We start from the raw sequence: 24,851 nt of genomic DNA, 5'->3' as shown, positions 1-24,851 counted from the left end.
AGTAAATTTATCACACTAATCCCATTGTACATAAGATATAGCAATTACTCAATTATTGATATGTTTTGGCTGTGTCCCCACCCAAACCTCATCTTGAATTGTAACTCCCATAATTCCCACGTGTCATGGGGGGAACCTGGTGGGAGGTGATTGAATTATGGGAGCGGGTCTTTCCTGTGCTGTTCTTGTGATAGTGAATGAATCTCACAAGATCTGATGGTTTTAAAAGATGGGAGTTTGCCTGCACAAGCTCTCTCTTTGCCTGCCACCCTGTAAGATATGACTTGCTCCTCCTTGCCTTCCACCCTGTTTGTGAGGCTTCCCTGGTCACATGGAACTGTAAGTCCAATTAAAACTCTTTCTTTTGTAAATTGCCCAGTCTTGAGTATGTCTTTATCAGCAGCATGAAAATGAACTAATACAATCACTTATTGTCATACCTAAGATTTGAGAACTATAGGTGTCTTTAGAAGTCATCTTGTCCAAATCCTACATTATAAGATTCTAATCTCCATTTTTAACTTGTACAAATGTTGTGTATTTCAAACCTAAAATAGAACTACAATTTGAAGAGTTGTAAATATTTGGCCATGTTTTTATGGGCAAGAGATTTCTACTTACAAAGTGAACAAAGATTCTAAATGTCAAAAAGGACAATATTTTTAGTGGCACAAGAGCTAACCTATGTGTTAAGACCTCTTTAGAGGGCTCTTCTCAAGGAAACTCATATAAAATTTGGAATTTTATCTATGGACTAACCTAAACTAATCATTTGATCTTCTATTTCCCTTTGACTGAAAGATGTGGACTACAGTTTTCATGGTAAATCACTTATAAAACTCGATTATTAAAATCATCTTGTTGCGTGCTTAGCAGACCAGATAAATCTCAGCTAATAGACTCTGTCCTGCAATATTAAAGGCTGATAATTAAGCATATTCATTTATTTTACATAATTTCTCCTTGCTTTAAAGCACTTCCCAAGTGGTCTAAACTAAGCAGGACTTCAGAAAATTGGGTTCTGAGCACTGGCTCCACTGCTTGCTTGCTCTGTGACCTTGAGAAAGCCGCTTAATCTCTTTGGACATCAGATTCTTCATCTACTAAACTAGTGGCTGGAGTTACACTCATCCTCTTTATCCCTTTCTGCAGCTGTCTTAGTGATAAATTTACAAATGGAACTTCAACAGTGTTGGTCTCATTTGAGGGATATGTCAGAAAAAGTAAATAGGTCCTTTAAAGTTCCTCAGTCAAATACCCACAAAAAGTTGAGATGTCTCAAAGTATAGCTATGATAAGGCCATGATATGCTTTGCCTTTGTGTCATCTCTCTCAAAAAACGTGAATTTTTTTACATTTCAGAATTTAAATTCAAATTTCTGATAGGAATATGTGCTTGTATTTAAAATCATAAAATCTTTGAGATATATGAGCTGTTACAAAACTAAGCTTCGATATGCAATTCTAAAGAATAACCATGTATTATCAAGAAAGTTTTCAATAATCTCTATGTTCAGTCCAAATATGATATTTATTTGAGCTACCCTATTAGGTCAGCTTAATGGTATGTCATTTTGACACTTCACTTTTTAAGTCAGCATACCTTGACCAGCCTTACGAAAAAATAAACAAAAAAAATGAATTTAAAAAAGAGAAAGATTACAATCTATGTAGTAGAGGTTAGCTGAATGAATCCCCAGATTAGATATACTTTAACAAGCAAACAATCATTGCCAGCATCTTGAATTTTGAGCAACTGCTAAGAATATAACTAACGTGGCTCTAGGGAAAATTTTTATGAGCAATTCATTGTTGCTCCCAAAACATGTTTTCAGAATAGATTAACATAAGCAGCCACCATAATGTTTCAGCATCATCTTTAAAGGGGAAAATGATCAACACGCCCCAAATAATAACCAATTTTGAAGAACATTTTTTGAAAAGGGAGGTAATGCCAGAATATTTCATGGGAGACTTGAGGTACTTCTGTTTAGTAATAACATTCTTACTTAACTTCCTCAACTCAGGTTCACTTGATCCCACTATTGGTATCTTGTGATTATCTTTGGCAGAGCAGCCACAAGTTTGCCAGACATATCATTATCACATCTTCTTTCTACCTTTTACCTATGTACTCATAATAACATTGAAATATTGTGAAATCCTGCATGCAGGGTCAGGAAGATTTTCTTCCTCAATCTGTGCAAGATATGAGTATTAAGGATGATTTCTCACATTAGCCCATTCTCACATTATATAAAATAATTGCACCATTCAATTCCACAGTTCTGATTCACCAATAAATGAGAATCTTCCTTTTGTAATCCCTTTAGTAGTTCTTTGTAAATATCTGTGCTCAGAATAGTTCCTACATATTATTCACTTCTCTTCCATCTTCTGGTGATTAGGCCAGGGTGTAATTCTAACCATTCTAGTCCTTCCACAGTGACTGTGCTAAAGGAGGAAATTGCCACAAACCACTGTCATTTTGCTAGAACACTAATACTCAAAACAATCTTTTAAATTTGAGTCAGCTTTTTTTCATGGCTCGATGACTTCACATTTTTCTCTTTAGAAACCAAAATACTTACAAGGTAATCTACTCTTTAGACTTTCAACAGCACATTTTCTCTGAGACAATAGTTTTCCTTCCTCCTTGGGTTACCACTAGATCATGACAAAATGACAGAACTGAAGTTATTATTCTTAAAAGAGACGAATAACTGGAAAAATGGAAACAATGCTTTCAGGTATTTAGGCAACATGCAGCAATGTGCAATAAAAATAACACAGAGTTTGGAGTTAAGTGCATTAGAAAAAAAATCCTAAACCTGCTGCCCACCATGTGACTTTGACCAAGTTATTTAATCTGTCTTCTCCCCAAGTTTCTCATATATAAATTGGGGCTAATAATTACTACTTCCCGGACTGTTTTGAGAACTGAACAAGACAGCATAGGCAAAAATATTTAGTTAAGTGTTTGGTCTACTATATGTGGTCAGAAATATCTCAGTTTCCTCAGTCGACATAGAAATATCAAACTCTATGGAAATTAAGAGAGTCATCTGAGCAGCCTGAGGAGAGGCCCATCGGTGACTGTTTCTCCCAGCTTTAGCAATCTCACTAAGAGTTTAAAAAACAAATGAAACAAACTACATAGTTGAAGAGAGAGACAAAAACAGGTTCATTGTGCAAGTTGTGTGAAGGGAAAAAAAGAGTGAAAGCATAAAATAAAAACATGGACATGTGCCTTTCCACACACAGCCCTAATTCGGCTCTAAAGAAAATGGTGGCAAGAGCGCAGACTGTATGGTCATACAAAGCCGGCTTCCAACCATGAATCTGACACACTTACCAGTGGGGTGACCTCAGCCAATTATTTAATGATGGAGTCCACATTTCCTTGTGTACAAAGTTGGGATAATTGTAACTCCCTTGAAGGATTAACTGATATAATTAGTGTATGTAGAGTAATCAGTATACAATATGCATTCAACAAAGAGTGCAACTATGGTCACTATCATTTACAAAGAGAATTACTCTTAGTTGCTTATTTGAAAGGCCTAAATCAAAACAAATCTCAAATCAGCTTCCAATGGGTAAAGAGCAGCAATGAGCCACGCCAAACATTCTACTTATTTGAAAGTATAAATGTTTGTAATTTTCCAGGAAGTTGCTAAGGAAGACAGCCTGACATCGAGGACAATATCCTCTTACCTCACACATTATTGGCATAACCATTTGACAGCATTTCTTCTGATGATGTAAAAAGCCTGTTCCACATGTGAGAACACAAACACTGCCATTCTGAATCGGATATGCCATCCATTCCACCAGAATTTTCTCTTAGAAAGTGTAAAAATTTGTGGCTATCTTCTTTGACATAATGAGTCTAATTTTAGAGGTTAGCAATGGGCTATAATTTTCTTAGTTCCTTTTTTAATTTTTTTTTTGAGACGGGGTCTCACCTGTTGCTCAGGAGTGCAGTGGTCCAATCACAGCTCACTGTAGCCTTGACTTCTTGGGCCCAAGATATCCTTTTGCCTCAGTCCCCCAAGTAGATAGGACTATAGGCACGTGCCACCACACCTGGGTAATTTTTTTTTTTTTTTTTTTTGGTAGAGACAGGACTTGCCTCGTGTTGTCCAGGCTGGTGTTGAACTCCTGGGCTCAAGTGATCCTCCCACCTTAGCCTCCAAAAGTGCCTGGATTATAGGCGTGAGCCACTGTGCCTGGTCTGTTCTTTTTTTTTTTTTTTTTAATTTCAGCATTTACTTTAGCATCATAGGCATTTTCATGTATGCTAAATTATTTCATCCTAACAACTCTGTGAAATACACATTCATTATTACTCCCCATTACTGATGTTGGCTACTTATTGCCAGTGAGCTATGAGGGGAAGGAGGTGAGGTGCAAGGACATTTCTCCAGACAAGGACATTTCTCCTGGCAAAGTGGCAACTGTCAGCCATTATCAGCCAGCACTTCTGGTAGCTGGAGAGTGGGTGCACTGGTCTGGGAAAGGGAATGGGGATGGATGGGCACCAACAGAATCTACTATATCCTCATTTTGCAGTGGGGAGTGGAGTGGACAACAAGGATTAGAACATTTAAGTGACTTACCATGCTGATACAGCTGATAGTGAAAAGCCAGATTATAAATCAGACTGCCTGATTCCAAGTCAAGTACTATATCTCCCATACCATTGGTTTGCTGAAGGAAGAGGGGCAGCTGTGAATGTATATAAACCTCTTACAAAGTGGTAAGTTGGAAGAATGACTTCATTAAGAGCATTAATCACTATAAAAAGTAGTAATCTTCTTAGGTGTCTCTACATTTAGTCATTCTCAACTTCAGCTGATGCCCCGCTCATCTCGTTTTCTGAGAATTAAAACGAAATCCATAGGCATTCTCTGCAGGTTAGCCACAACTTCATGCTCTTTGATTTTGAGTCTTTTCAGAAATCTATTTTAAACTCAAGTCCTGTCCTTTGAGCCTGATCTCACAGAGGAGTTTTTTTATTTCTTTGGAATAATGGTCAATGCTAGGGCTTGACCAGGTGATGCCTGATATCAAACAGGCTTGTTCTCACATGAAATAGGTCCTATATCTCCAGTTTAGAATGACATATATACCCAGCGCTTGCACTGTGACCACAGCAAGGCATCACAGTGGTGGAATCACCAGCACTCCAGTTCCTCTTTGACGTCTTAGATCTAACATCACAGGTTAGCAGTGGCTTATACTATCTTAGGTTTTGTCCTTCCTTCCTTCCTTTCTCTCTCTGTCTCTCTCCTTATTTATTTATCAATTAGTTAGCACCTCTTATGTACCTAATGACCTAGGCATTTTCATGTTGGAAGAAATCTACTTTCAGCTATTCCACCTTCCTGGTTGAGAGTAGTAAGGGAATAAGACAAGGGGATAGGCAGAGGAGTAAGAAAGAGATACTAAGTGTCAATCGTCAGAAGGCATTCCCTTCAGGGAGCTGAATAGTCATGATGCCCAGGCATAATGTAGCTGGAAATCATGGTTCAGGGTTCTCAGAAGGTGAAACAGGTGGAAGAGAGAGGAGTGGTGGGAAGCAGCATTTATAGAAGCCTATTAGAACCAGGTGCTATGCCAGTTATTTTACTTGATTGTTATCTTCATTTAATCCTCTCATGTTACCTGAGTTGGTAAGTTTCCAAATGTAAAGTTTTACAGAACAAAAAGTGATTTTTTTTTTGCTTGTTTTCTTGTTTTGTTTCATTTTTGTTGCAGGCATCCAAACTGAAGAGCAGCTCAGCCTGGCATTTTGACCACTTTGCGGGTCTTCACTGACCCTTCTTGAGCTCCACCTAACAATTAAGAATTACTCCCTTATGAGCTTAAAAAAATCATAAAATTCCAGCCTGAGCAATGGAGTGAGACCTGTTTGGAAAATATATATATATATATATATATATATATATATATATATATATATATATATATATATATTTGTATCTTTATGTAGTTGAATAGGAGACACAGCTTGATTTATGGGCTACTATTCTGTTCTTATTGGGCTATTATCTATAACTGGTTCACAAGTCTAAGAAACCATTGGTATAACAAAGTATAACCATATACAGTTCCTGAAGATGAATGAAAGCTGTTACTGATTTTACTGCTTCTTCAACATTAAGAGACCCTATCAGACCTCAGTGGGGTCACTATCAGCTCTAACTTTGTTTCTATCCAAATGGACATAATCAAAAGTTAAAATGTTAATTTTACAAATATATTATAAGACTACTTACTTTCTACAGTGAGAATTAAGATCTAGTTTAGTTTTTGATTAATCACTATGTAGAATATAATTCAATAAAGATTTGATATTTGAACATTTCAAGATATTATTTAAATGGCCGTAGTTTCACAAATCCATTCTTAAAACATTTGGTATACTCGAGATAGTAGTAAATAATTTTTTTTAATTTAGAAAATCAAATTCTGAACACAATTTATTTATATGAGCTGTCCTATTGACTCAGCAGTTTTCTATTAATTAAGAGTCTTTTGACTTTCCTGGTTTTCTTTGAGTATAATATACCATAAAATAATATTTCTTGGGTATCTGCTGTGTCCTGTGATGACATTCATTGTACAAAAATGTGAAGAAGAAAAACTCCCCCCAGTGGAGCTCATTGCAAGCCCCTCATGACTGTCTTTACTTCTAGCACTTAAGACTGAGTAAGCCCTTTTTTGTCACTGCTGTTTAATCAAACACATTGTTTAATAAATTAGGTATTTAAAAAACCAATTATTGAACAACGGATATGGGCCAGGTACTATGAAGACTCTTGGGATTAAATATGACTGAGATAAATACCGTTCCTGCCTTTACAGGCTATACAGTTTAGTAGACTCAACATTCACCTCTAATTAAAGATTCTGAAGTTGAAGGCATGTGGATCTGTATTTCTTGAGCAGTAATTCAGCATCTCTCTGTGCACTGATCTAAACTGGTGAAAATGGAAGGCACTACAAGTATTCTATGTGAGCAGCTCTTCAGCCTACAGTGAGATTAAGAATTGGCAGGCCTCTGGAATGAAGCAGAATACATCCCCACAGCAAATGTTCACTGTGTACCAACTCTTTACTAGATGACGGGGGTTACAATTTTGGTAGCAGTAGACATATTCTCAGCCCCTCAGAGAGTTTTGCATTCTAGAAGGAGAGATGTTTTAAAAATAAGTAATTAAAATGTCATGTAAAATAGCACAGATTTCAATAACAGGTTTTCCTCTCTTTTCCCCCAACATAGTGCTATAAGCACAGCATGACACAATCACCCAATGAGATTTTACACCTGCCATGGAACCTCATTTAGTGAATGTGGGCTTGGAGAACCTAGTGCTCTATGGAAACTGGATCCGCAAGTCACTAGGATTATTCAAAATGTCTATGTTCAATCTTTGTATTCAACTCCACAGGGAAAGCCTTACGGTCATTTCTCACAAATGCTCTAGTCTTGAGAAAATCTGTAGATGACACATGATGAGTGCCTTTCCTGGTAGGCTGAGTGTGCCTGTTCACAGGTGTTGTGTGTGGACATCACAAGCCAAAAACCCACAGATCTGATATGCCTAGTTGTGTCTCCAGAATAATTTTCTGTCATTTGATTACGTGATTTGGCCTTGGTTATCTTCAACTAAGAAATGAAGAACTTAGGCCAGAAGAGATAGAAAATTCTGATTCTGCATTTACTTATTCACATCCTTTTCAAACTTTGTTTGGAGGGGTGGCTGAAGACATTGTTTGGGACAAATTCCTATCTCCAGCCTTGGGTTACTTTCATTTTTGAGGGCAAATAAGTAATACGGTGTCTCCCTTCATATAAATTGTTTTCTCCAAATTAGCATTTGGAGAAAATACTCACATGGAAGGCACCACAGTAGCAGATACATTTGGGCTGCTCTATCTCCAGTGTTTGAGAGGAGCCATTTCCAACTTGTAGGGTTAATACGCAGACTAAAAAAGATCCACACATAAAGCGCCCTGCAGAGTGTGTCACACAGAGTAAGCATGAAAAATGTCTTGTTCTTTTCCTTTCATCATCCCTCTCTCCTTCTAGCTATCCTTTAATATATAAGATAATTTATTTCTAAAAATTTGATTATGCAACAAAATTCTATGTATTAGATCTGATTTTCTCATTATTACCTTTTATAAAATTATACATAAATTTTATAAGGAAAAATTATTATACATAAATTTTATACATAAAATTCATCCCTCTCTCCTTCTAGCTATTCTTTAATATATAAGATGACTTATTTCTAAAAATTTGGTTATGAAACAAAATTCTATATATTAGATCTGATTTTCTCATTACTACCTTTTATTAAATTATACATAAATGTTATAAGGCAAAAAGAGTCTATCTTAAGCTTTTATGAAATACCTCTAAGAAATATTTTATTTTCTCACATTTAAAAAGTTTCATTGTGTTTGAGAAAATGATGTCCTGATATTAGCAGATAAAATATCTTTATGAAATTATAAATGGGATTTCATTTCGCTTTGAGAAGTCCAAAATATATTTTTAAATATTCATTTAAAACTTCATTGTAGAAAATGAAAACAAGCTTTACCTGCAGTGCTGTGCCAGATATTATGCTGTTTTGTACAAATAGCATTTTATTTAACTCATGCAGTAATGCTGTGCATTTTATTTAACTCATGCAGTAAGGCTGTGAAGAAAGTAGTTTATCTACGACATTTCACGTAGAAGCTTACTTTCTCTTCCTCTTCCTTTGGCTTCCAGGATACTACACATTCCTGAATTTTCTCTACCACCCTGTTGCTGGTTTCTCTGTTGTTCTGTTGCTGGTTCCTCCTAGATTTCTAAACAGTAGCCAACTCCAATCCCTTGGAACTGAGACCTCTTTCCTTCTCTACCTATCCCCACTTTTTGTGGCTATAAATATCCTCAAAACCTGACAATTTGCACATGTATATGTACAGCCTGGTCTCCTTTGCTGACTCCAGATATGACTATCCAAATGGCTCCTTGACAACTCGCTTGGGCAGCAATAGAAATCTCAAACTTAACTTGTCCAAAATTATATACTTCTCCCAAAGAGTTTTCCATTTCAGTAAACAGTAGCTCCATCTTTCCAGTCTCTCAGCCTAAAACTGCAGTGACATCTTCAACCCCTCTGTGGTTTCTATGCCCTCTTGATTTCCATTCAGTCTGTTTCAGCTACACTGATTTTTTTCCCTTTATCTCACAAGGCGTTGAGTCTTTGCACTAGCTCTTTCCTCTGTTGAAGACTGTTTCCGTCTGCTGAAACAGTCTTCTCTCAGATAGCTACCTGACTCCCTCCCTCTCCTGCCTTAGAATTTTTGCTTCTCTGTGAAGATTTTTTTGACTGTCCTATTTACAATTCTAACTCTCACCATCTTCAGCTCCTCATCTCTTCCTGCAGCAGATACTTCCTTTCACCTTCTCTGCATTATTTTATTCTTTAATACTTGTAAGCATTTGACATACTATATATTTTCCCCTTTCACCAATTTAGTACCTGACTTTCCATGTTCCCCTCCTTCCTACACACACACTAGAATATAAACTTAAGAAGGGTGAAGATTTTGTCAGTTTTTTTTTTTTTTTTTTTTTTTTCACTGCTCTATGCAGTACCTAGAACAGTGCTTGGAACATTGTAGGCATTCAATATATATCTGTTGAAGGAAACCTCATTTCACAGTTGAAGTGACTGCAGCTCAAACCTTGGCCTAGGTGACACTGGGTGTGAATAACTGCTTGAATGACAAAACCCAGTTCTGTCTGTCTCAACACACATCCTGAGCCATCAGCATCATTTTGCTGTTAATATTTTCTATGTATGTATGTATTTATGTATCTATCTATCTACTCAGTATCAACTGACTCAAGACTTGAATATATCCAACTGCCAACATGATATCTCACTGGGGAAATAATAGATATCTCACATTAACCTGTCCAAAATCAAGGGTGTTAATTTTCATTAGCAGAAAAACAGTTCTGAGAACTAGAGGCTACCAATGGCCCTTCTCTTAGAAGTGTTAGGATCCCTGCTCTGGGAAAGGACAGGACAGGACCAGAGTTCCTTTCTCATGGCCCCAAGTGACTTAGTGTTCCCCTTGCCCTCCTGCCATGAAGCTCATGACTGTGCATGCCACATGCCTCACTTTTCCAAGAAGTCTTGTTTGCACATTCTTAATGCTTTGAAGAAACAGTATGCATATACAAATTAAATTCTAGGTAGGAACGATCTATGAACTGCAGAGTATGTTGTTAGAGGTTTCATCAGTGTTTGGAAAATCTTCCTCTTTATATGGGGCCAGTGCAGTGGCTCACACCTGTAATCCCAGGACTTTGGGAGGCCGAGGCAGGCGGATCACATGAGGTCAGGAGTTCAAGACCAACCTGGCCAATATGGTGAAACCCTGTCTTTACCAAAAATACAAAAAAATTAGCTGGGCCTGGTGGTGGGAGCCTGTAATCCTAGCTACTTGGGAGGCTGAGGTGGGAGAATAGATTGAACCCAGGAGGCAGAGGTTGTAGTGAGCCAAGATGGCACCACTGAATTCCAGCCAGGGCAACAGAGGGAGAATCCATCTCAAATAAATAAATAAATAAATAAATAAATAAATAAATAAGACATATGGGACAGTACACATCCATTTTTTATTATAAATTAAGACTTTACAAGATAAAAATGAAAGCATAAATGTTAAAGTTTGAGGACTAATAAAAGCCTAGAATGCTTATGTGGTAACAATTTTAAAAATATGCACAGTAAATCTTTAAAAGAGCTGCACATATATTTATGTCATACTAATTAAATTTATAACTCAGAGGGACAGAGTAGAATTGTGGTTAAGAGTGTGGCTTTAAATCCCAATTCTACTACCTACTCCTATGTGATCTTGGACAAGTTGCTTAACCTCTCTGCATTCAGTTACTAATCCATAAAACTGAGATAAAAAGAGCACTTACCTGGAGTGTTGCTGCGAGAATTTGTATGTTAACACAGATGAACTGTTATGAAAGTGTTGTCATTGTTATTATGGGTCTTAATCTCCACATGTATAATGTGACTGGAAAACCCGGTTCAATGACATCATAAAGGAGCTGCTTAAAACTTACAGAGTAGTGCTTAAGAACACACTCTAAAGTCAGATATTGCTAGATTAAAGACTCATGTCCAAAACTTACTGTCAATGTGGATTTGGACAACATCTTATCCTTTCTGCATCTCCTTTCTCAGTCTAAAAAATGGTGCCAGTAGTATCTACCTCAAAATATGGCAAAGAATTAAGTTGACTCTTGTCAAGCCTTCAGATGGAACCTGGCACACAATTAGTGCTAAATAATTGAGAGCTCTCACTCCTACCACACAGAAACAAAAGTAAATTATCAGATGAAAATTTCAAAATGTAGCCCAAAGAATTATCTGATATATATAGTCTTACATTCTATCCCCCTGCCAAAAAAAAAGTGGGGGAAGGAAAGAAGGAAGGAAGGAAGGAAGAGAGGGAGGGAGGGAGGAAGGAAGGAAGGAAAAAAGCAAGAAAGGAAGGAAGAGAAAAGTTATTTTACTAAAAAAGCATTGCACTTTCCATTTTATACAACTCTGTTTTGTGATCTGAGGCCTAGATGAAGCCAATTGCTCAGGACACTGGTCACAATTAAAATTCAAGAACTCTTGATAGTCTGAGGTTTGTTCCCCAAACCTAGCCAGAGAACTCATTTCCCTTTTTACAATGACATCAATTCAATTCAGCATCCTGGAAAGAAAACACAATGTTTTCACACTTGTCACTCGTCTCATAGTTATTTACCTTAAAATGAGGCTGCATATTTTGGAATAAGTTAAGCAATGGTGGAAATCAGAGAGACCAGACCTTTGTCAGAGTGAACCTGACCCTTAGCAACCTTGCCCAATCTCTCTATTCTTTTCAATAAATCAATTAAATATCAATATGTATGGATAGTTATTAAATTAAATATCAATATGTATGGATATTTATTAAATTAAATATCAATATGTATGGTAGTTTTTATTATGTACGTTGTCAGAGATTTAATCTTTTTCATAAATGAATAATCCACCAATTTTCGCTAAACTATAATCTAAAGGAATATAATATTCTGAACTAAATTCTTAAATCTCCACTGGAGTTTTCTATTGTTGTTTTCTATTTTCTAAAAGGATCACAGGCAGAACAATATTTTTTTAGAAGGTGAGTGATCCTTGTATACTTTTGTATAGTTTCAGAATGTCTCTCCTGGCCAAAAATTGTCGTTCTTTGTTCAGAGAAATTGCATTTTAGTGAAACAGTCACCTAGGAGATTCTCTGATGGTGTGATTTATTGTGTGGCAGCAGCCACCTAGTCCAGTTGAAAGAGCACTGGTATAAAGTCAAATCGTTTATAAGTAGAATCCCAATCCCTCTGTTTGCTGCCTGTGTGACTCTGAATAACTGAGTCCTCATTATTTTACCTATCAAATATAACTAATACTCTCTTCTTATAAAATTGTATTAAAAATCAAATAAATAGAATCACATATAAAGCCAGCACATGCCTAGCTTAAAGCAGATTCTTAATATATATTTGCATTTTCACCTTCTTTGTAACATTTGCTTTATTATACTCTCAAAAGTCAGCAATCTAGACATCAATATGCATATTATAATCATCCACATCAGTGTAATGAGTTAGATTTTACAAATTGTTTGCATTTATGTCATTGGAAACTCAGGCTCTGGGAAATGATCTTTTGCAAAGCTACTAAGACACAGAGCTGAGATAATGGGCCCAGTTCTCCCTGTGAAATTGTTTTGTGGATTGGTATCATCAGCTCCCTGAAGCACCTTTATTAAAATAGATTTGGAAAGTAGCTAGTTTGGGAGCCATGTCTTTGGTTTTGAAAGCTGCAAGCTGGAAGAGCATGTGCGGGTTGATACAGGATCTGAAGATGGAACAATCACATGCCCAATATTATTCCCAAGGAAAGAGCCAGCCTGCTGGGCTGGATAAAGAAAATCCACTATGAAGTGTGTTTATGCTAAGAACAGGGACTGCCCGGCTTCCCTATAAATGCCAAGTGGAACACCACTAATAAAGCAGCTGACATTCTTTATATGCAAGTTGTGAAACTGGCTTTAAAAGTTTATAAAGAAAATAAAAAAGAGAAAGAAATGGAAAAGAAAATTCCAACAGAAATTCTTAGGACACGATTGCAAGAGGAAGTCGTTTTTGCTTTCCTGTGCTAGTAGTTTCTTTCTCAGAGTGGTTCTTCCACCTAGTTCTGGTGACTCACGTCCTTGGCTGCAGGCACTTTGCTTATCTTGAGTGCTATAAAGCAGCGGTTCCCAACCGTTTTGGCACCAGGGACCAGTTTCATGGAAGACAATCTTCCCACAGACAAGGGGTGGGGAGATAGTTTAGCGTTGATTCAAGCACATTACACTTATTGTGCACTTTATTTCTATTATTACTACATTGTAATATATAATGAGATAATACTTATAAAACTCACCATAATGTAGAGTCAGTAGATGCCCTGAGCTTGTTTTCCTGCAACTAGATGGTCCCATCTGCAGATGATGGGAGACAGTAACAGATCATCAGACATTAGATTCTCATAAGCAGCATGCAACCGAGATCCCTCCCATGCACAGTTCACAGGAGGATTTGTGCTCCTATGAGAATCTAATGCCACAGCTGATCTGACAAAAGGTGGAGCTCAGATGGTAGTGCAAGCAATGGGGAGCAGCTGTAAACACAAATGAACCTTTTCTTGCTCACCCGCTACTCACCTCCTGCTGTGCATCCTGGTTCCTAATAGGTCACAGACTGGTCCAGGCCCGGGGACTGGGGAACCGTGCTGTAAAGCATCATGAAATGTGAGCCCTCATGGGATCAATCAAAGTAAATAGCAAGCAAACATCTATAATGAGCACCTACTATATGCCACATAGTAGGTACTCAACATAGATGTTTTAATCAGATATTCTACTTAACTCAAATAGGATCCTGATTGTGACTTCTCAAAAGTCTGTAATCTAGACATCTTTATGCATATTATAATCATTCACATCAGTGTAATGAGTTAGAGTGTACAAGTTTTCTGCATTTATGTCGTTGGAAACTAACGTTCTGGACTTACTGTGGCCTTTAGTCTGATTTGCTGCTAAGAATATCTGACCAGGAGTATCTATCTCATGTTGTCTCTCCATCTGGATATAAGCTACCCTAGGGCAAGAACTAGGTCTTGTCTGTGGAGGAAAGACTACTTAGCATGGCATATGGGGAATACATGGATAACTTTTCTTTGATGGATTACTTTTGTCTAAATTATCAAGTCACTGTTATAGACGCAGTTGCTGCCTAGAAGAATTCAGACAATTTGGTTTATATATAGTGGCATTAGTAATATTTTGTTTAAAACCTTCAGAATGCCAGTGTTCTAGGCTGTAATCCAGTCAGTAGAATGTTGGTTTTTTTTTTTTTGAAAAAATCTTGAAATTAAAAGCAAAAAAGTTCTGAGGGGTTATTTCACCAGGGTTAAAGCAAGGCCTTTCTACAGAGAAGCTGCCTTCCAGTGGCCACATTGCTGGAGTCTCTTCAGTGCTCCCCTCAACTCCTTTATTTTCTATTTCATGAGGTAATTAATTTTTATACAAAAAATATTTACAGAAAACTCTGATTTACTATAATTCCTTAGCAAATATATATATATATATATATATATATATATATATATATATATATAATCTAAAATATTATAAAACAAATTTTCCCAACTGGTTTTGGATAACTTTCTTCTTTGGTTTTCTCTCTGGTTTCCTCCAGTTGCTTGTTGCATGCCTTCTAAACAGCCTACCCTGCCAAGTGCCATGATTACTGTGACCACATCTTCAGAACCAGAAAACAGGATACCTGGCCCTAAGCATGCACTCATGGAGCAGAAGCGTTTTAAGTTCAGAATGCCACAGAAGACAGAAGATAACATGCTTACTACACTTGTAAAGCAACATGCAGCCAGCCATTTCCAGTGAAAATTATCTCATTGCATAGTGTGATAACTAAAGGTCATAACCATAATACAAATTGTGTTTTTCTTGTAATCTATCCTTCTGTTAAATGTGAACTCCAGGAGAGCAAAGACTTTGTGGGTATCCCCAGCACTGACGTCTGTGACCAGTATATGATAAACTGTAGTTGTACATAAGAGAGAATCAATAACTATTTGTAGAACTGAATACATTTTACTGCAACCCTTTTCATAATGTTAAGATAATAGACATCATAGTGTAACTAACAGTGCCTTAGAAGTGGATATCAGGGACTTGGCTACCACCAACAAGCAACTGTGAATGAGTAACTTCTCTGAATATCTCTTTGTTCATCAGGAAATTGAGAGAGATGGGGCAGATTTATTTTTTAGGTCCCTTCCACCTGTGAAGTGCTATTTCTCTCCACCTTCACTTATGATCATTCATTCACCAGGGCATGCAGACATTAGTCATTGCTCAGAACTCAGTGTTTCCAGTAGACATGGATTGGGAGCAATAAAAGTGGACCCAGAGCTAATTACTGGGAATTCCTACTTGAATACAGAATGCTATGGCAGTTCAACACATGGAAAGGGATGTCTAGCCCATGAGGAATAAATACTCGATCTTTTAATGCTTCATTTCTAGAGCTACAGCTTGTGTTAAAAGAACCACCTTCACCAAGCAGTCCAATGAGAACAAACTCTAGGACAAACATTCTCTGCCAACAGAGCTAACTAGATGGAGAGAAAGAAAATGAATGAAATCTAGGGAAAAAAATGGAGCCACCCAGTTCAAGACAGTGCAGGTGGAGGAGCAGTATGTTTAGACCGCATCGCAGGTAGAATTCAGAGGGACTGTAAGCGATGCCTGGAAACACTTACTGACCAACAATGAGCTCCTATAGAACCAAGGGACTATCATTCTCCTATTGCAGAATAATTTTTCTAGATACTTTATTTTATTATAATGAAAGTTCCTTCTAATATCTTAATGACCTTAGGGAATTGCTATTCGTATCCTGTTAGTTGAGAGAAGAGAGTTTTTCCAGTGGGAACGTGAATAAATTTAAATGAGTCACCCCTCAAGTACCAAGCACCACTGTTCCCAGGTTTAGATGACAATTACTATTCCTTCAGTGAACCATGGCCACTCTGACATTGGGGGTGGGGAGGAGAAAGGAACGGAATGCCAGTGAAACCATCTTCTATTGTCATCCTGCTCTGGAGCCTCACTCAGTTGTAGTCTTGCATCTCAGACCTTGGCCTCTTTGTGAAATAAACATTTCTTGGCCCTGTCTTGCAGGAAAATTGGAAGCCTGACCCTAAAATAAGCTAATATCATCCATAGACCAGACCAAAAGAAAAGCAGGGAACATTTGGCACAAAGGAGCTCTCTTCAAGAAATTATTTTCCATGTCATATTTGCATAAATTAGTCATGGGCCCGCCAATTCAATGAAAGAGGAAAAGAGCACTCATGACCCTAGTGTGCTGGCATCCTGTTGTCCTTTATAGCTAAGGGCAGACTGTTTCTCCTTTTGCCTCATGTCGGCTCCTCTTAGTCGACTAAGACTGGCAAATCTGAGGCTACAGATTGTGCTATGAATGAGCAGCTGGAATTGCACAACATTTTACTTGGCTAATATTTCAGTTTGTTGAGTCAGCGGCCTGACAAGTAGCTACAGCCCATGAAACAACATTTTCTGACTCAGTGCATGTGCGAAAGAAGTAGTAGCTAAAGGTTCTGTTGGCACAGCCTTCTGACTCCACAGCATTGCTCTAGGATCTAGATTCCTCTCTACTTAACTCGGTTTCATTGCTTCCTATACATTCTATGTAAATCTCAGACTCTCAGTAACATATCCCAAGACACATGATGAGCAACACTTGGTATTCAGTTTTCTCCAGCGCTGTGAAAGAGTCCCACCAGGAAACAATAAGGCCTTTTAGCCTATTAATTCATGAGCAATTTGATGCCTCTTACGCGATAAGTGCAAGTTGAGAAATGGATTTCCTGCTGCTAAAATTCCAACGCTTTAGAAACTCTTCAGTGAACAAATAAAAGTTTATTCTTTGCAATAATGATGTAAACAAAGACTTTCATAAAACCAAACAATTGAAATGTCTTGATAAATGCCTGCAGAGTTGGCTAGGTTTCTGAACTATCAAATAATGAGTTTACCTCTTCTTACACTTTTTCAAGAATCCATTGAAGAATCAAGACAGGAAAGAGTATGATTCTTCATTTTTCCTAGTCATGCTCCACCGCTCTATGTTATCATAAAAGGACTTTAATTAAAGTGTTATTCCATTAATTGCCCAAGAAGTCATATTTGAAAGAAATAAATGCTTATATATGTATGCTTACATGTCCCTTCTGGAAGTCTTAACCTTTAAAACTACTCCAGCCCCTTCCCCAAACGTCCTTCCCCAATTCCTTATGCACTTACTGGATTCAAAGCACGACACTATAAAAGCTGTGAGAAGAAAAAAATATAAATTGAAAGAAAACTTTTTTTCAGAAAGATAATTAAATTCAATGTAACAATAACTACTCGTTTTCAAAACTCAGCTCTTCAACTATTTCTCCTAGAATTTTTTTCCAAAACTCTTACTTCAAGTCTAACACTCCTTCATCTCAGTTTTCTCTTTCATGATTATGTATTTTAACTCATAGGTATACTCTTTAAGACAGGGGCTATCCCTGAGACCTGTCCCACATCCTGAGAAGGGCTTGGCACTCTCCTTGTCAGATAGCCTGTTGCCTCCTCAGCCACACTGTGAGCTCCTTGATAGAAAGAATTGTGCTATCTGTGGCTTTCAGAGCCCTATTCAGATACTTGATGCTTAACATGTGCTTGTAGAGTCGGTAAACTGAATGTATGTGGAGCCTCCAGAACTGTGTTCCCATTGAGGATGACAGGGAACAGATCAATCCTTGTCCTACATGGCCTAAATCTTAGTTTGACAAATATCTGGAAAGAATTACAAAAATATAAGGTAGGAATGACTTGGGAGTCCAGGGTGGTGTCTGAACCCTAGTCACTGCCTTGGGCACACATTTCTCATACTGTTGCAATGTCACAGTTGTTGACTTTCAGTTCACTCAGTTGGTCATCTCCCTAAAGTTGGTTAAGGACCCTCATACCCCTCATCCTACTGTTTTCTTCTACCCCAAACCCCCTTTGCTCAGGACTTCCAGTGGTTCCCTCCTTTTAACCTCAGTATCAGCCTTTATCCCTAACTCTTTGCCTGCCAAATGACATAGGAGCAAAGGATGAGAGGGAGCTGTCCTGGAGGGAAGTAGTACCTGCAAGGTAATCAGACCTTTCATACTACTCAGATCTTGTGGCCATCTCATGTGTGATTATGTTACAAGGATGTTTGTTTCACTTATGATTTCATGCTATATGAACTCAATCTCAGGAAGAAAAAGAAAGAATTTTCAAGGCTCATCCTGCTACTGATGAGTTTTGTTTTAGAATGTTGCCTCCGAGATGCCTAACGCCATGCAGGAGAGAAAGCTAGGCAGGCAAATTAAAACATGGGCCTCAAAGCTCCCCTGGGAGATGGGAAGTTCAGGTCTCTGTGGCTCCATAGTGAAAGAGATCAGAAGCAACACCTCTCTGGATCACCAGGACTTCAGAGTTGCTTGCTCATAACCAGACAACTTGTGAAGGTTTCTGCAAAATTTTATGGTGAAGGCTGAAGAGAAAAGAAGTAAAACCCTCTCTAACACTTATACACAGAGCCCTGTGACCCTGACACTTAGCATATCTTTCACAGGGTTCTCTACTGCAGTCATCTCACCTCTCACCATGGATTTCTCTATTCCAATTTTTTAATTGTAAGATATGTCACATTCACAAAAAAAAGTGAAAAGATCACATATCTGGCTGGGTGCAGTGGCTCACACCTGTAATCCCAGCACTTTGGGAGGCTGAGGCAGGTGGATCATCTGAGGTCAGGAGTTCAAGCCCAGCCTGGCCAACATGGTGAAACCCCATCTCTACTAACAATACAAAAATTAACCAGACATGGTGGCACATGCCTGTAAATCCCAGCTACTTGGGAAGCTGAGGCAGGAGAATCGCTTGAACTCGGGAGGCAGAGGTTGCAGTAAGCAGAGATCTCTCCATTACACTCCAGCCTGGGCAACAAGAGCAAGACTCCATCCCCCCCCAAAAAAAAAAAAAAGGAAAGAACACATACCTATAGTTTAAAACCATTATTATAAATGTTAAACACAAATAAATGGTAAATGTTCATATGTGTAACCACCATTCAGATGAAGAAATAACACATTACCAACATTCTCAGAACCCTCTCCCCTATTTCACCTCTTCCTGTTCCCTTTGAGTAATCACCTCCTGATTTTTTCCATAGTCATTCCTTTGCCTTTCTTTATACTTTTACTATCTGTGTATGCATTTCTAAACAATCCAACTTATGTTGCCTGCTTTTGTGCTTCACGTAAGTGAAATCATACTTTTTGTATTTTTTGTGCCTTGCTTCATTTGCTCCACAATATGTTTGTGTAATTCATCCATGACATTCCATGCAGCCATAAGTGGTTTATTTTATTTGCCATTAGGGATTAAGAGCAGAGACTCTAGAGCCAGACTTCTCAGGTTTAAATCTCAGCTCTTTTCTTGTTCAGATGTATAACCTTGTGCGAATTATTTCCATCTTTCTGTACTTTAGTTTTAATTTACCTGGAGCTGATTGTGGGGTGTAAGTTAGGGGTCTTAGGTAGACCTCCCTGGGAAGATCTCAGAGATGGTGATTTGTAAACATGTGGTTTATTGGCGCATGAGCATGGGAACTATACCTGAAAAAAGGTGAGGAAGGCAGATTTGGGCAGAGGAGAAACGAATGGTGAAGCATATGCAGTGGAGGCCTTGGCAGGTCCCATAGTAGCTTTCAGCTTGTCTCAAATTGATAGAATTTGTATCCCCACATCAGCCAGTCTCTGGATGTGAGCTGCCTTCAGGGAGGGACCACAGCCTTCAGCAAGGCAGCTCCTTTAGGCCAAGGGCAATTCCTGAGGAGTGATTCAGCTGCGACCTGTCAACCAGCAATATTGCAGCTGGAACAATTAGTGTCATCACTCTGAAGGGGAGAACTGGGAAGGGCACCACAGCATACAATACAGGGTCCAGTTCGATTTTTTCCCATACAGGTACTCAATTGTCCCAGCAACTTTTTCCGCGTTATATAATGCTACCTCTTTCATATCAAGTGCTCATACAGTAGTCTATTTCTGAGGTTATTAAAAGTTATGTTTCCAGCCGGGCCTGGTGGCTCACGCCTGTAATCCCATTACTTTGGGAGGCCGAGGCGGGTGGATCACGATGTCAGGAGATGGAGACCATCCTAGCTAACACGGTGAAACCCCGTCTCTACTAAAAATACAAAAAAAAATTAGCCAGACGTTGTGGTGGCCCCCGTAGTTCCAGCTACTCGGGAGGCTGAGGCAGGAGAATGGCGTGAACCCGGGAGGCGGAGCTTGCACTGAGCTGAGATCGCGCCACTGCATTCCAGCCTGGGTGACAGAGTAAGACGCTGACTCAAAAAAAAAAAAAAAAAAAAAAGTTTCCTCGGTCAATTATCTGATTAAAACAAATTGATATCAACATGTATATAGAAAATTACCCAATGGAACTAAGAACAAAGAAAGAGGACTTGACATATTAGATATCAAGAGTTGCTGTAATGATCTCTTTTTTCACAATCTCTTTCCTTCCTTTTCTTCCACATGAAATGTCCTCAACTGTCTTGTCCACCAGGGATGCAGAGTTTACTGTGCATTCTTCAAGACTAAGGTGAAACATGATTTCCCCTCGGAAGCTGTCATTGGCCTCAGGTCCTTCTTCCTCTGTCATTCTTCAAAACTCCAAGTGCTGTCTCATAAACCGTGCCAGTTCAAGCCTTGAGTAACATCCTATAGTTGTATGATCTTGGACTACTTTATTTAAACAATATATTATAGACATGCTTCACAATTTTCTGTAAAAATTGAAATTAAAGTGTTAACTATTACCACTTAGCTCTGTAATATAGCTCAAATTATTTTTATTTGCCATTACAGACAATGAGTTTCTTCGGTGCAGGGATCATGGACCATTCAGCTTTGGATCCCTATCACCTAGCATAGTTTTATCATATGGATATGACTGAGATTCAAGATGGTAAGGCTCATAATCAAGAATGCAAGTAATACATTGGCTTACTGGAAAGAATGGTCAGACATTCATATACAAGTCACTTATTCCTGGAAATAAAGCCACAATATTGAATAATGTAGCTTCAAGCTAGGATGCTAGCAATTCTTTTCTTAATTCAAAGTTCCCATTTTCCGCCTACTCTTTTCTCTAAGTAAAGGATGCCCCCACTCACCACCTTCGCTGCCCTACACAGAACCCCAGATTTCCCTGTAGGCTGGGGGAAACAGATGATCTGAAGGAGAAGGAGGAGCAGGGGGAGGAGAGGAAAGAACAAGAAGACAAAGAAGGGGAAGAGGAGGGAAAAAAAGAAAAGGAGGAAAGGATGGAGAGAAGAAAAAGAAGAAAGAAAAGAAGGAGAGGGAGGAGGAAGAGTGGAGAAAAGAGGAGAAGGAGAAAACTATTGCCATATAATATTTATGCATACCTTTCCCTTTTTAAGGTTCTAAACAGGATGTTACATAATATTCCAGTCTGAAACCTTTGGAGTATTTTTCAAAACATCTAAGATTTCCTAAAGAAAAAGAATCAGTCCCAGAATTGACTTTACCTGTCTAGGGAGTGTGCCACTAGAACAATGAACAAGTATGCCCCCCACCAAAAAAAATAAATAAATAAATCTATGTTTACTACGGAAGCTCACGAAGTAAGTTTTGGACAGTTTTTTGTTTTGTTTTGTTTTTGAGATGAAGTTTTGCTCTGTCACCTAGTGACAGAGCTCAGTAATGTTAGCTCAGTGCAATCTCTGCCTCCCAGGCTCAAGCGATTCTCTTGCCTCAGCCTCCCAAGTAGCCAGGATTACAGGTGCCCGCCACCATGCCTGGCTAATTTTTGTATTTTTAGTAGAGACAATTTCCCCATGTTGGCCAGGCTGGTCTTGAACTCCTGACCTCAAGTGATCCACCTGCCTTAGCCTCCTACACTATTGGGATTACAGGTGTGAGCTACCATGCCCGGCCTTGGACAGTTTTAAAATAATTACTTGATCTTGCTTCCAAGCATTGATCATTCAGAAATACTGAGGTCTACTTTAAAAAAAAAAAAAGTTGATTTATTCTGTTTTCAAATTTTGATTTTAACAAACAGGAAGCTAAAACATTGGACTGCTATTATAATGAATGTGTGAACTATACTGGCTTACACTTAGGAATAGAAAACCAAACACCTTATGTTCTCACTTATAAGTGGAAGCTAAGCTATGGGTTTGCAAAGGCATAGATAGTGATATAATGGACTTTGGAGACTCAGAGCAGGGAGGGTTAGAGGGAGGTAAGGGATGAAATAGCTACATCTTGAGTACAATGTACACTACTTGGGCGATGAGTGCACTAAAATCTCAGACTTTACCACTATGCAATTCATCCATGTAATCAAAAGCTACTTGTACCCTAAAAGCTATTGAAATTTAAAAAAAAAATAAAATATATAGCCAATATCTAAAAAATATAGTACAGAGTTGGAGAAACTCAAGAGCCTATCTCTGAGTCTGTTCACAAGGTCAAAAAGAGTTTTTCCGTTTGTTATAAGTCTTATATTGTCAGCCCCATGAATTAGGAGGTTTATTTTTCCCTGAACCACATTTGTCTTCACTGAAAGCACCATTAAATGGAGATTCTGGCTCAACTCAGTGAAGCAGAAATGTGCTTCCTCCTTTGGAGCTTGATCTCCTGAGCAGCTGTTATTGTAGGTGATCTTATGACACAGCTCAGAACCTCAGTAATTTTAGTAGGCCAGTAGGGCATTAGAGAAGTAGGTCATTCTGGCTGCAGTCCTGCCAGAACAGGCCTTTGGAATTTGCTATTGTTTTCTTCCAGGAACAAGCAATAGGGTACATTGTTAGCCCTGCTACGTGCAACTGGATGCCACAGTAAGTTTTAGTGGCAAAGCTCTAATTAGATATTACCCTACTCAGGCGAATAACAGCATTAAGAATGAGAATTTCAGAATGTGCTGCATTTGTTACTCTCCTGCAGCACATGACTAACTGAACAGCAGGTAGGTCAGGGCCAAAGCTCAGATCAGCATGGAGATGGCCTTTCCAAGCTTGGGGAGCATACTTTATGGAGTCATTATTTTACGTTTTGTGCTCCCTGCCCACTTTGTACTCTCTTGCCCTAGGGGAGCTCCAAATTAATTGGGTCTAAAGCAGAATATATCTAAATAAAGCATTTTATTTTTTGTAAAAGCCTAAAGTAATTGAGGTTATCATAGCAATTCTGGAGTGGAGAGGATAAAGAGAAGAGTGTCTTTGAGCAGAAAGAGACCTGAGAAGGAAAGAGAAGGTACATTATCCAGGACTAAGAAATACATAAGCCTGGATGTGGTGGCTCAAGCCTGTAATCCCAGCACTTTGGGAGGCCAACACAAGTGGATCACGAACTCAGGAGTTCAAGACCAGCCTGACTAACATGGTGAAGCACCATCTCTACTAAAAATACAAAAAAAAATTAGTGGTGGCTCACGCCTGTAATTCCAGCTACTCAGGAGGCTGAAGCAGGAGACTCGCTTGAACCCAGGAGGCGGAGGTTGCAGTAAGCTGAGATCGCACCATTGCACTCCAGCTTGAGCGACAGAGCGAGACTCCATTTCAGAAAAGAAAGAAAAAAGAATAAAAGAAAAGAAGTACATAAACATATGGCTTTCTACTCAGAATGAGGACCATGGACCTCTCCTGTCAGGTCCCCAGAGAGGTGACAGGATTCTGGGAAAATGGTTGTATTTTATACATAGGAAAGTTAGACCCAAGATTGGAGTTTTCAACTTGGCAAAAATTTCTGAACTCCAACTGTGGTCTCCTGATCTGTGTTCCATGCTTGGGCTTTCTGTGCTCCAAACATGCAGCTCTGCAATTCAATGGACACTGTGGGTTTGGAAAGTGTGTCTTTTAGGAATAGCAAGACAAGGGGGACATTCTCCAAATGTTTTTTGTGATTTTGTTTGTTTGTTTGTTTGTTTTGTACATGTTTCCTGGGACCTTAGAAGTGTCTAGGAAGTAAGGTGATAGAAACCAAGGAGCCCATTAAAGACTGAAATGAAATATCCCATAGTTCTGGTGGAATGGGGAGTAAGGGTCAAATTTAATATCACTTGAATGTGTAAAAGGAATGTGAATTTTCCCATATACTTAAGATTTTAATGTAAAATTCCTATTCATCACACAAACCTTGAAGATACTAAAAAGGCCTTGACTCAGAAGCAACAAGTGTTTGAGAGGCAGTAGATAAAAGATGGACTTTTTATTAAAGGCAGGTTGGGAACCCAGAATTGTAAACTTATGGTATTGATTTTGCTATGGGTCTTGATCTTAAATATGACAGGTATACAACAGAGCTAATGACCACTTCTTATCTCATAAAAGCATCATCTGTTATTCCATGTGCTTTTGTGACTCAATAACACAAGATAAGGCAAATTGTCTGCATAAAAGTGTGTCATGAAAGGGTTGCACTCCAGATACATATGTGTAAATGAAGCTCTGTGTACAATCCAAACATTTATAAGCCTTAACAAATGACTCATTTATGTAAAATAATGTTGATTTAATT

The 24,851-nt window shown here is 38.4% G+C and overlaps 2 long non-coding RNA genes across 2 annotated transcripts; one reads left to right on the top strand and one right to left on the bottom strand.

The window, feature by feature from the left end:
• Positions 1 to 252: 252 nt before the first annotated feature.
• On the top strand, positions 253 to 21,072 carry LOC134758253 (uncharacterized). Its single transcript, XR_010133234.1, has 3 exons — positions 253 to 339; positions 14,879 to 15,117; positions 20,872 to 21,072. It is a non-coding gene; the product is annotated as an uncharacterized lncRNA (long non-coding RNA).
• On the bottom strand, positions 6,833 to 11,063 carry LOC134758252 (uncharacterized). Its single transcript, XR_010133233.1, has 3 exons — positions 11,015 to 11,063; positions 7,907 to 8,025; positions 6,833 to 7,194 (listed from the first exon to the last, which is right to left on the bottom strand). It is a non-coding gene; the product is annotated as an uncharacterized lncRNA (long non-coding RNA).
• Positions 21,073 to 24,851: the final 3,779 nt, after the last annotated feature.

This window comes from Gorilla gorilla, chromosome 3 (assembly GCF_029281585.2).
Source record: "Gorilla gorilla gorilla isolate KB3781 chromosome 3, NHGRI_mGorGor1-v2.1_pri, whole genome shotgun sequence".
NCBI classification, from domain to species: Eukaryota; Metazoa; Chordata; class Mammalia; order Primates; family Hominidae; genus Gorilla; species Gorilla gorilla.
The sequence above is the reverse complement of the archived record's forward strand: the minus strand, read 5'-3'. Positions and strand labels throughout refer to the sequence as shown.